The following is a 13817-nucleotide window of genomic DNA, read 5'->3' as shown; positions in this document are numbered from 1 at the left end:
ATTGGGGAGGATGGGCTCATAGTAACGGCTGGAATGGAATACATGGAATGGTATTGAACTCATCAAAAATATGGTTTCCATATGCATGATACAATTCCATTCACTCAATTCCAGCCATTATGAGCCGTCCTCCCCTCAGCAGCCTCTGTGTGTGTGTGTGTGTGTGTGTGTGTGTGTGTGTGTGTGTGTGTGTGTGTGTGTGTGTGTGTGTGTGTGTGCTCCTCTTTCAAATGTAAATTCATATGTGTTTTTGCAGTGTGAACTAAAGTGTTACGGTCAAATGTAGCCAGCTTCTTGAGTATATAGCTTCTTGAATTAACTATGCAAATGGTGTTTGATATGAGTGGTGTTCATTTCAATTCATTTCCAGAAAAGAACATGAAGTGAGAATGTCTAATAATTGGAGGGTAGGTAATCCAAGACTGTTTTCAGTTCTCTTTTGGAAAGAAAGCAAGACACAGTCAGCGGCTACAAATCCCCAAAGTGTTAACAGTGGAACTTCCATAGGGATCAACGAATGAGTACATCTTTGATTCTTACTTAAACATAAAAAAATATTGTTTACCTATACATGTATTGTTTTTGCATAATAATAGCCTGCATGCAGTGATGGTGTAGATTTATTGAGATTCAGCTTCCCTTTGAGCCAATGGCAGCACTGGTATCGGCCCATCGCTGTCCGGTAACTAAACGCCTGAGGCTCAATACCAGGTTATACAGTATATTCTTATACACTGAGTGTACAAAAAACATGAGGAACACCTTACTAATATTGAGTTGCACCCCCTTTTGCAGTCAGAACAGCCTCAATTCATCCGGGCATGAATTGAGGCTGTTTCCCACAGTTGTGTCAAGTTGGCTGGATGTCCTTTAGGTGGTAGACCATTCTTGATACACAAGGGAAACTGTTGCAGCGTTGCAGTTCTTGACACAATCAAATCAGTTCGCCTGGAACCTACTACCACACCCCGTTCAAAGGCAATTAAATATTTTGTCTTGCCCATTCACCCTCTGAATTGCACACATCTCAATCCATGTCTCAATTGTCTCAAGGCTTAAAAATCCTTCTTTGTCCTGTCTCCTTCCCTTCCTCTACACTGATTGAAATATATTTAATAGCTGACATCAATAGGGGATCATAGCTTTCACCTGGATTCACCTGGTCAGTATATGTCATGTAAAGAGCAAAGGTTCCTGTTTTGTACATTGAGTGTCTCCATTGTGTGCTTTGAACTGCAATGCATAAAGTAACCACCAGAGAGCTCTGTGGTGCTTTGTATGCCAGGCCCATCAGTGAGTTTTAGATTAGTGAACAACAACGGTGATTTGGTTTTTTCAAGCAGTCTGACCCGTCATTCTTACATGTGGAAGACTAACTGCTTGATGTCTGGCTCAGAGCAAATCATGTTCATCGAACACTGAGGTCAAATAACCCACTCTCTGTGACCCAAAACAGTATTGGTCTGCTTATTTTATGAATCAAGTAATTCCGTCACATTTTACCACTGAGGTATGTCTATTGTAGCCTATTACTCACAGCCCATTAGGAAACTGACTTGCATGGTCATCATTGTTTTTTATGAAAAATCATTCGGATATTAGGCAATAGTTTGGTAGCCTGGACTATCTGTGGGACTCAGGGAATGGGATATGAGTCAAAACCAAGATACTAGTCTGTGCAAGGTTTCTCTACATTTCTTCCAGCGAAGTAAAAATAAATGTTTTAAATCAAAGGCCAGAATTTAGTATTTTCGATGTGTTATCTCTATCTATTGCAATATTCTGCACATTTTGCAATAATTATCTAACAATGAGGTTGTGGAAGAACCAGTTATTCGTATATGTCTCAAACAGAAGCTTATCAATTTGCTATGTCATGAAACACACAGACAGAACCACACCTTGCTTTCTCTCGTGCACTTACACCTGTACGGATGGATTACTATGGCAACAGGTTGCCACTGGCGACGAGATAGCCTACTACATCGCTTTGGTGGGAGTGAGTGAGGAGGACGACAAAAGCTCTGGGTGGATGAGCAGGCAGAAATATTAACAGCTTGAAAGAAAGATAATGAAAATGGGTATGTTTAGATAAAATGCTTGTTATTGTTTTTCTCGCAAAATACTGAAAAATATTACGCTATTCATAAATGTATTGCCTTTGGTGCGCGCGCTGACGGAATTTCCCGCGCTCTTCTGATACAACAGGTAAGCGTCACTCCATCTTCTCACTAGTCTAAAGTAGGCCTAATACATAAATTATTTTGAGTGATGTTTTGGTAATTTATTTTAGCATTTTAATGCCATGCTGCTCATTGAGTGACATTAAAGAGACAAACTTGCCTATTTTTGTGTATTATCATTTTGGCACCTGCGCGCAGGCGAGAGAATGCCTTGAATTGTCCTTTTAATTTCCCAATGTCGCACTGATAGAATATGTTCTGATATCGATTGTTATTGTAATAGTCTATAAACTCTTACAAAACATCTGAAAATAAACATGTATTTAAGGGTGTGTCCTGTTTTCTAAATATAGCTGTTTTCTATTATCAAAATGGTGTGGCTTGTCAATGCGCAACACGTGCCATTCTGTTACATTATTTCAGAAGTCAGTAGATCCCAGGCAAGTATGTGTTTGTTATGAGATATATTCTCGACACTGTAGAATCAGTAACAAAACGTATGGAACCCCTCATATAAAAGTATTATTCTCTCCAGTTTGACTAATAAAAACATATTTAATTAATGCTGTTAACAGCCCACCCTACAAAATGACACTGGAAGTCAGCTGTAGAATAAAATCATAAATCAAAACAAAACTCATTCTCTTGGCACTTTGATAGTCAACTCTGTCCATGTCTACACAGGCATGAACAATCATATTCTTTAATGTGTCAACTGCCTCCTTGATTCTTTGTGTAACTGAGGCTTCCATAATGCAATGACAATGCAGAAAAGTCAAGTAAATGTGAGGAGACTTGATTTTATATTGCCTAACAACAATCAGCAGAGTAAAATGTGGTTGCTAGACTTAATTGCTCAACAATAGTACCTTGAAGGGACAGAATTAAAGAACTGGAGGAGGTAGCCTATATCAAAAGCACTGCTTAAACATGTGCTCTTTTTTTTGTAGTCTAAATTATTAATTTCATCGTGGTAAGAAATGGATATTAGCTTACATTCATCAACAAGTATATTGTATTAACTAATATCGATTTACATCAGACCAATTTCTTTTTTTTACCGTAAACCAGACAAAAAATCATTTTGGTTCCTTTTCCTTCAGCTGTGCTTACTGCCACATCACTTGTCACTTTCCTCTGGCAACACTATAAGTCAGCAGGGTGAAATATCATTCTTGAGCCCTAAGTGTGATGGATTACAGGATGTTCATCCTCTGCCCATCACAGAGAAGCAGGGTTGAAGGCTTCTCTCCCGAGAGTCACTGGCAGAGATATGTCTAGAACAAAGGGCTCTTTCGTCTTCCTCCTCACCATAAGCCATCACATAACACTACCGGCTTTGCCTGTCATCCCCTCCCAGGTGATGTTCTCAATCTCTGTGACAACGCATAACGCTTACAGAACCATGAGGCCTAAATCCAGCCCAAAAGAGCCTCTTAAAGCTCACAGTCGAGAGAGCAAAACACTCTTACACAATGCTGCTGCTCGGAGCCTGAACCATTCAAAGCAACAGGGAGCCACCCTGCTCCAGTTTAAGAGTGTTACCACACACTCTGCTGGCATTGTGTTTGCTGCCCCCGCTTGGCTTGTCCTATTACATGGCCATGTTGCAGTGTTCTGATGTAGGCAAGCCAGTAGTTAGAATACTTTTTACCCTTGCAAATATTTACTATTCTTCCCTAGCCTCTACATTAGTAGACCAAGAAAGAATCTAAAATACATTTTTATTTCCACTGTAAAGCATTGTGGTGATTTTAGCATGTACATCTTGGTGGGGCAAAAAAAAGAAAGTGGGATGCATGCCAGCAAAGCCACTACACAACACTAAAATATACATTAATTGCACTATACCACTGCCACACCTGGCTATCAGCGGAGCCTTGTCTGGCAGCGAAACAGTTCATTCAGCCTTATTTGCTGCCTTTTAAAAAAACATAGCTGATATGGCTGATTTTTCTTAAACAAATGTGGTTTCTACTGACAATTGAGATGTACAATCTATGGCATAAGGGGGTCGACAAGCGGATCAGAGGCAATCCGTAATTTCGATTAAGACTAATGAGCGAGCTAGGACGGACGTAGTCGATATAACTATTTGTTCAGCACTTTTGAAATGGACAGAGACCAAATTCAGAACCTGGACTGTTCTTACAGTGTTCTCCCTGTACACCAAGTCAGAACCGTAGGATAAATGAAGGGGGCATATAAGCAGACAATGAAAGCTCTTACAATATTCAAGGATTACATTTCTCAAAAACAAGTTATAGGCTACCACCAAGTCAGAACAGTAGGCAAAATTATTAGGGTGAGGCACATGGGCTACTAACAGCTTACTACACAACATACACTTAGTTTATTACTTTATTACTTTCTTAGCTACAGTAAAAATATCTTCCTGGCATATTAAATAATTTATGCAGCAGCATACAAGACATTTTAGGACTCACCTTGTTGTGCTGTGCTCACTTGAACAGGAACATGGCAGTCCTTCATGAGAAAATTTGGTCATCAAACTTTGTCATAAAAGTCTGTCATTCTCTGGATTTAGGATGCTTTCAAGACAACTGGAAACTGGAAGAAAAAAAGTTTGAATCATGATGACGTCAGTGATCTTCAGGTTGTAGCTCTAGAAAGAGGCCCGAGTTCCGGATTTACAATTCCGAGTTGGGTGAAAGTTCCAAGCGTATTTTCCCTGTCGTAACAAGTTTTTCCCGAGTTCCCAGTTGTCTTGAACTCACTAAAGTCAGATTTGCAGTTCCGAGTTAACAGTTGTTTTGAGCGCGGCACAAATCTTGCTTCATTGACAGCATGGCCAATGTGTATAATTTTAAACTAATCTTAGAACCACACAGCCACTCCACTGAATAGCAGGCTAATGATTGCTTTGCAATGCTTGCAGTTAGCTAATGATTCCTTCCAAACCACTCATTGTTGAATTTGCGATTTCCAGCTTGTTGTGTAATGTTTATGTCCAATGGCCGATGAGCACCGATGCGTTTTATCTAGAATTTCTCTTCATTATTTCATTATTTAGGATTAGCCAGTAGATTGTCAACTTGATTCATTTATTTATTTAACTAGGCAAGTCAGTTATGAACAAATTCTTATTTTCAATGACGGCCTAGGAACAGTTCAGGGGCAGAACGACAGATTTTTACCTTGTCAGCTCGGGGATTTGATCTTGCATCCTTTAATTTACTAGTTCAACGCTCTAACCACTAGACTACCTGCTGTCCCGTTCATCATGATGACTGCTAGTGAAGATTTGTAAAGTATGATGTTGACATGATCAGTCCAATCAAAGCTACTGTATAACATGATTTGACATCATTGTATCTGTGGCCAATGACCTTGAGCCTTCTTGGATGGGCACTTCAACTCTATGGCAGCACTCAAGGGGCTAGAATATCCGATATCTGTTGTGTCCCCATGTGTGACCGAACACTGAGCCAATCATGGGGCAACACTCCGTATTTTCAGCTGGCTTGCCCCACCACCACAGAAAGCACTAAGCTAGGCTGAAACACCTGCATTTTGGAGCTGCTTTACTCAAGAAAACAAACTCAAATATATATATTTTACATTGTTTGCAAACTGATATGTGAAACATATTAATACCAAAATAACATGCAAAACAGGCAAACCTCACCTGCCCTGAATGACGGCTCGCCACTGATTATATACAATGCATTTACTCATATTTGATTGGTTTGGCTTTCACTACAGGAGCCACCAGTGCTCCAGTATCTTCCCACATCTGTAAGTGATTGTCTGAGGAAGGCAGGAGGAGCAGTGACGAGATGGATGAGGGGACCAGGATGGCTGAGGGGAAGGCTGCCTTTGTCTTCGTCCTCCTCCTCTTCATCGCCCTGGCCTTGCTCATCGTGCGCTGCTTCCGCATCCTGCTGGACCCATACCGCAGCATGCCCTCCTCCAACTGGACAGACCACACAGAGAAGGACACGTTTGACTACCGCATTGTCTGAGGAGGACCTAAGGAGCTCCCTCGACACTGTTTTTCAGTTGAAGCACTGTCAACTATTGCAATGCTCGAGGAGCAACTTTGTTAATCCATTTTGCCCAAGGACCACATGCTGTATGACTGCCGGTGCCAAACCACCAGGGACCCCTTTGTATTAGATGCAGCCTTCGAGCATGCATCACCTAAGGCCTTTGTCTGCTCTATTGTAACATGTTATATCAATTCCATCACCAATTATGACAGTCATGAGCAGTAATAGCCAGTCCTTATTACCTTAATGACAACACATACGAGTGATTCCATACGAAACCAGGGGGGAAAAAGGCCATAATTTTGCTGATTTAAAAAAAATACGATTTCATCCATAGAATGGTCCTTTGGAAGAATGATTGTTGACATATATTTGACATTTGTATCTAAAAGCATAATTGAGAAATAATTTATCAAAGTTGTCATATTTATGACATTTTGGCCTTCCTCAGGCCTCCTAAAATACACCATAATGTTTAATCTGTATGGGCTGCAAAGATGAAAATTGGTGTAATATTAAGCTTTACCGCTTGCTCTGTAATATGAGTAGCATTTTTAATTTAAATTTTTTATGAATGTTGAAAAATAAAAACCTGAATATTGAAAAGACAACATTTTTGATTTGGCACATTTTTCTTGATATTGTTGAACATAATACTCTACGGCCCTCCCACATAAGGAACTCCCTTAATTGAAAGGAAAAACCAAAAACCTGCAGACACTCGGCCCTCGGTGGAATGAGTTTGATACAACTGCTCTACGGGCATATCAAAGTTCCAGAGTGGGATCTATGCTACTTTTATAGTTATGATCCAGTTTGTTAACATTACTAAAATGGATTCAAAATGGTCGGCGTCTGCTGGTGATTTGCATGAGGTGCAATGATGCAAGTAAAAGGAGGGCTGGGATTGGTTACATTGTCTGCTGTGCCAATTTCTCTATATAAAATGGGCCATAAAGTTAAACTAGCAGAGATCCCACTTTGATATGCCCCTAGAGTATATTATGTTCAACAATATACTGAAACATTTGCCAAATACATATTTGTTTCTATATTCATGTTTATATTTTACAATATTCATGTTTATATTTTTCAATATTCATAAATGAATGTACAAAAATGTTACTGAAATCATAATACTACTCATATTACAGAGCAAGCGTTAAAGTTACATATGACACCAATTTTTGCTTTTTAGCATCTACAGATAAAACATTATGGAGTCTTAAAGGGGGCCTGGGTATGGCAAAAATGCCATAATATGGCAACTTTGATTCAGTATTTCTCAATTATGCTTTTAGATACAACCGTCAAATATATGTCAACAATCCTTCCTCCAAAGGATCATTCTATGGATGAAATGTTTCAAAAATCCCCAAATCATCGTATTTTGTTTGTTCTGGTTTCGTATGGAATCACTTATAAGGAACATCTTCTACCAAATGGTCTAACACTATAGGCATCACCTAAGGTACCTGCTGTAACACCTATCAAATCTATCTCCTGAAGACACTCTCCAGGCTACCTTGTTGCCACTACTATTGCATCATTTCACTACCCCATCCCCTTAACCTTTCTTGGTAGTCTTAAACAATTCGACTTAGAAAAAAAAGTGAACACCTCACACACATAATGGGTTTTAAAAAATAAGACACTTTTACCATGTCAGATATAGAGTTGAAATGTATTCAATTTTGAGTTTTCATCTCAATATTACATTTTATAGACATCACAAAGTACTGAAATATAACACAACCGTTTGACATAGCAACGCTGAATTTTTATTAATTATGAGAAATATGAATAACATTCCACCCATGAGACCACTTTTGGTCATTCGACTGCAGGAAAGGGCTACAGGTGCTCTATACAACAGTTCCTCCTGCAAATAGGCCTACATTTCAATTGTGTACTTATAGTAGTAAAGGAATTAAACTCCGTGTAAGAACAAGAAAAACATTTGAATGCCATTTGAAGCTATAAAGTTGCTTGTTTGCTGCAAGGTCCTAAGGATATACACAGTGTATCCTGTGGATTTTTTAAAACTTCAATTGTCTACTTTGGCCAAGGTACAAAATGCACAAACAATCAATCAAGCATCGCTCAAACAAAAATACACTTACACAGAAAAAACAAATGTAGTTACATTTATGCCAACCAGCGCCTTGTGCACTCACAAAGACCCTCACCCTCATTGAGCTGGTTGATACTTTTTGAAATTGGAAGACAGATATTTCCTTTAACATCAGCCAGCCTATAACATACCATTGATATCTAGATCCATTTCTTTGTCACCCAAGTTCTTTGTTTTCTTGCCATCATGGAAAGAAAGGTAGACAATGTTTCAAAGTATCCTTTAAAGAGACTTGTTTTTTGGGTGGCTTCAATGGGCCTTAGATGTTTGATGTCAGCAATGGGATAAATGTTAACTATTCAATGTCTGCAATCAAAAGAAATTACAAATAGACAACTTTGTCACTTTTTATGGAAAGGATGCAGAGTCATAAATCTGAATGACCAAATGAGGTTTATTGAAATGTTTACTGTGCCGTAACTTGTGCCTAATTATGAACATCTAGATGAGCATTTTAGGGAAATGAGTCAAAAAGATTAATTCCAGTAGTTCTGTCGTAGATAGCATCTTGCTATAGTTCTATGTAATATCATTTTCATATCTGAAATAAAATAAAGCATATCACTGCCCACAGATGACATGTTAGCAGTGTGCTACATCTGAACAGATTATCACACCTTGGACTATCCCTTTATGGACAATGTCTGTGTCTCTTTATTTGGGCAAATCCTTAACTGTACGCCTTATAGAGTAGCATGTTTACAGGTAGTCAATAGCTGACAGAAAAATATGTTATGCACTTCAAGCAGATGTCATACACCTACCAAATGAGTGTACTTTCACACTTTGACATGTGATGTTCTTGTGATAAACTGTGGTCTTTTGCTATCACAATGTATCAGTTTAGTGGTACCTTTCTGTGCACAAGTGTCTTTGCATGTTTTTGCAAAATGTCCCCTCCAAGCATGTTGAGTGCTTTACACATGTTGATGCTGCTGTTATTTATCTGGTACAGTACAGTATTCACTGTCAACGTTTGAGTCTTCTTTTGAATGTGTATTACGCTTGCCTTGAGCCTCTTTCCTTTCATAATAAAAGTAATTACGATGCATTACCTTTTTAGTTTTTTGTTTTAATACGTCAAACATCAGACAAAGTTAAGGGAAAAAAAACATTATTATTCTTTTTTAATTATGCCCTTTCCAAGCTCATGATATGGGTAAAAACGTGAACACTTTCTCTTTAACACATTTTCAGCTTGTGGCAGGGGTGGCTCGCAGCCGTCTGTGTCATTTGTGTGAACCCAGGCACTTTGTCTGGCTCTCATCAGGCCAATAGACACACCTGCTATTGCTCCAGCCGCAGGCAAGGGCTGCTCTTTCGAGCGAGACGGATCCAATACCATGCAGAATAACAATTCACTGTGACACACAAATGGTGTGCCTTGATATATATAATTATCGCATAGACAGACAGGGATGGGGAACCTATTTAATATTACATCTAAAAACATTTATGGACAATCATTTTGTGAAATATTAAAACGCTTGTGTAAAGCAATAAGCAATTGTTATTATGCCATTTAGTACAATGCTGTTACATATCTTTCAAATAAGCTGTAGAGGTCTTCAGTAATTCATATTATCTACCTTAAATTTTTTGATATTTTCAACACTTCTCTTTGTCTGTTTTTTAAAGATACACATACACTAACATTGGAACATGGAATACAAAGCCTTTGTGTGTCTTCCTGCTAGAAGCAGGAATTCCATTTCCATATCCACACACTCTACTACAGTAATTTGGAGTTCTCTGCTCATGGTAAGGCCATAAACCTGTGGGGATCAATAACTATCAATTATCAATAACTGATAATGACTCTTGTAAATGAAATGCACCCATTAATTACATGAGTATTTTAACGGCACAGTGCAGTCAAAAACTTCACTTTCCTGTGTTTTATATAGAGGGGGATCTGAAATTATTGACACACTTGATAAAGATTAGCAAAAATGAATGTATAAAATAAATCATTCAAATAGTTATAGTTATATTGTATGCTACATTTTTTGGGGGAAGGATTTTATTGTATACTAATACAATTGCTCAGAGAAAATATTTTGTTTAACAAGTAGTGCTTAACTTGGGTAGGAGCTCACTGGAGCTTAGTACCTGCACCTCAAATGTTCCTGTTCCTCTTATAGAATATTAGCTCAAAAGTATTGTGGCGCTCCTGCACCTAAATACAAACTGTACCGTCACCCAAAATGACTACCGGAACCAATTTCAATCCAACTCAAGCACTGTTAAGAAGTCATATATTTTCTTCTCAAAAGGGTAGAGGTCAAAATTATTCACACCCCTATTTTAAATACCTTTCGATACCTCACCTTGCGAGGATAACGAGACTGAGCCTTTTTCTAAAATGTTTTATGAGTTAGAGAACACATTGGGAGGGATCTTAGACCATTCCTCCATACAGAATCCTTTGACGGTGCTGCAGTGGATCAGGTCGAGAGCTTCAAGTTGCTCAGTGTCCAAATCAGTAAAGACTTAAAATGGTCCAAACACAGTCGTGAAGAAGGTGTGACACCGCCTCTTACCTCCTCAAGAGGTTGAAAAAGTTTGGCATGGGCCCTCAAATCCTCCAAAAGTTCTACAGCTGTACCATTGAGAGCATTTTGACTGGCTGCTTCACAGCCTGGTATATAGCAATAGCACCGCCCTCGATCTCATGGCGCTACAGAGGGTGGTGCGGACAGCCCAGTACATCACTGGGGCCGAGCTCCCTGCCATCCAGGACATCTACAGTATATTAGGCGGTGTGGTAGGAAGGCCTGGAAAATTGTTAAAGACTCCAAGCCATAGACTATTCTCTCTACTTCCGCATGGCAAGCGGTACCGGTGCATCAAGTTTGGCACCAACAGGCTCTTGAACAGCTTCTATCCCCAAGCAATAAGACTGATAAATAGCTAACAAAATAGCAACACTGAGTATCTGAGTTAACCTTGTATGTTAATTGTATTTTTATTTTTGCATTGTTTCTTTGTACACTCACAGGTCCTACACACACTTACACACCCACTCACATACAAGCTGATGCTACTCTGTTTATCTTATATCCTGTTGCCTAGTCACCTTACCCCTGTACATATCTACCACCATCTCTCCTGTATCCCTTCACATTGTAAATATGGTATTGGAACTGACTGTGTACAGTGAATTTGGAAAGTATTCAGACCCCTTGACTTTTTCCATATTTTGTTACGTTACAGCCTTATTCAAAAATGTATTAAATCGTTTCCCCCCCTCATCAATCTACACACATAACGTAACAACATGTGGAAAAAGTCAAGGGGTCTGAATATTTTCTGAAAGCAAGTATGCTTAATTACTTATTTTCTGAAAGCAAGTATGCTTAATTACTTACTTATTGTGTTCTTCATAATTCTTCTTATTTCTCGTGTTTTTTTCCCCTCCTGGTATTACATTGTTATTGATTATTGCATTGTTGGGTTTAGAGTTGAAACTTCCAGATCCTTGATATCCTTAGTCTGCACTTATGGAGTGCCGTCTACATTTCAAACCACAAGTCCGGAGACTGAAATTACCATTGCAAATGGTTGATTTTGGGGCCAATTATCAATTTCTTTGTGGATTTTGATGTGTGCTTGGGGTTATTGTCTTGCTGGAAGATCTGCTTGCTGCAAGGTTTCAGCCTCCAGGCTGAGGCAACCAGGTTTTTGGCTAAAATATCCTGGTACTGGGTAAAGTTCATGATGACATTGACCTTAACAAGGACCCCAGAACCAGTGGAAGCATAATAGCCTCATAACATCAAAGATCCACCACCATATTTTACAGTAGTATGGAATTGTTTTCTGCTCATGCATTCTCATTTTGACGCCAAACCCATCACTGGTGTGCGTGACCAAATTTCGCAATGGCCATCTGTCTCCGGACTTGAAACCCAATGATAACCTGTGAATCGAATTGAAGAGGGCAGTCCATAAGCGTAGACAAAGGATATCAATGATCTGGAAGGATTCTGTATGGAGGAATGGTCTAAGATCCCTCCCAATGTGTTCTCAATTTTTTTTTAAAGGCTCAGTGCCATTATCCTTGCAAGGTGAGGTATTGAAAACGGGTGTCAATAATTTTGACCCCTACCTTTTTGAGAAAAAAAAGATTACTTGTTCAACACAATCTTTCTTTGAGCAATTATATTAGTATAAAATAATATAATTCCCCTCCCTTTTTTTGGCATTCAATATACCTCAGTATGTGAATATTTATTTTATACATTCATTTTTGCTCATCTTTATCAAGGGTGTCAATCATTTCAGACCCCACTGTATATTTCCACACTATAAGATTGGAATAATATTATGAAATTGTGAAAATTGTTACATTTTCAGCTTCCCCCTCCCGATACATACCAATCTGTGTGTTTAGTGGCTCTTTAAGGTCTACTACACACACTCAGCCACCTTACATATACTGTATGTACTGACTATATTTCATTCACAAAGGGGCTGTTTTAGTTTTTATGCTGTAATCTATGCAAGTTTATTTAATGGTCCGTAAACAGTTTTCTTGGGAATGTTCCCCTGTGAGTGGGAATGGCCATGAGTAGGACTTAAAGAGGATATTGGAATTGCACAAATCAATTTTGCAGTGCAGGGGAATGATTCCTCCGTTGGGGTACAACATTTATCTTACCTCCATTTACTGACAAGAGGAAGAAATGGGCGTAGAGAAAACTAGCTACAGGAAACATGTCCAGTAGGTAAAAAGGGAAAATGAATCTAATCAATATCATTTGAAAAGGCTCCTGGGCCTTTAAGGTACATGCACTTTATACTACTTCTTTCTTCTAAGCTTCTTGGGTTGAAACATGGCGCACAGCTCATACCATGACCACATAGAGAGACTGATGTACTATGGTACATTGCTGAAACCATCACAGCTGTATAAAAGAACAGAATAGACAATGTACATGTACAGCTAAGCACTTGAAAAAATTGCTTGTAATTTTCCTGATTGGTCACCAGGGACATTGTGAAATGAATGCTATAAATAGAGGTGAGGTTGGACGAGCTTATTAAGCAGTCCTCCAGAGAAAATATGGAATTAAAAAAACCTCTCAGGCTCAACGAGACAAAAAATAAATGCCCCATTGTGCCAATTACTTACAGAAGCTGTATGATGAACATTATGCAACTAAAAAAAATATTTTAAACTAGTCAGCCAGGACTAATTCAAAACACAAGATTATATATGCCTGCAGGTATACACAGTGTACAAAACATTAGGAACACCTTCCTAATATTGAGTTTGCACCCCCCCATCGGGGAATGGACTCCACAAGCTGTCAAAAGCATTCCACAGGGATTCCATGTTGACCCCAATGTTTCCTACAGTTGTGTCAAGTTGGCTGGATGTTCTTTGGGTGGTGGACTATTCTTGATACACACGGGAAACCTACTACCATACCCGGTTCAAAGGCACTTAAATCTTTTATCTTGCCCATTCACCCTCTGAAT

General features: G+C 38.9%; 1 long non-coding RNA gene across 1 annotated transcript; it reads left to right on the top strand.

Annotated features, from left to right (window-relative positions):
- The first annotated feature begins 1974 nt into the window (after positions 1 to 1974).
- Positions 1975 to 9381, top strand: LOC116353501 (uncharacterized). Its single transcript, XR_004202940.1, has 2 exons — positions 1975 to 2208; positions 5910 to 9381. It is a non-coding gene; the product is annotated as an uncharacterized LOC116353501 (long non-coding RNA).
- The last annotated feature ends 4436 nt before the right edge of the window (positions 9382 to 13817 follow it).

The sequence above is a fragment of the Oncorhynchus kisutch genome, linkage group LG2 (genome assembly GCF_002021735.2).
Source record: "Oncorhynchus kisutch isolate 150728-3 linkage group LG2, Okis_V2, whole genome shotgun sequence".
NCBI classification, from domain to species: Eukaryota; Metazoa; Chordata; class Actinopteri; order Salmoniformes; family Salmonidae; genus Oncorhynchus; species Oncorhynchus kisutch.
The sequence above is the reverse complement of the archived record's forward strand: the minus strand, read 5'-3'. Positions and strand labels throughout refer to the sequence as shown.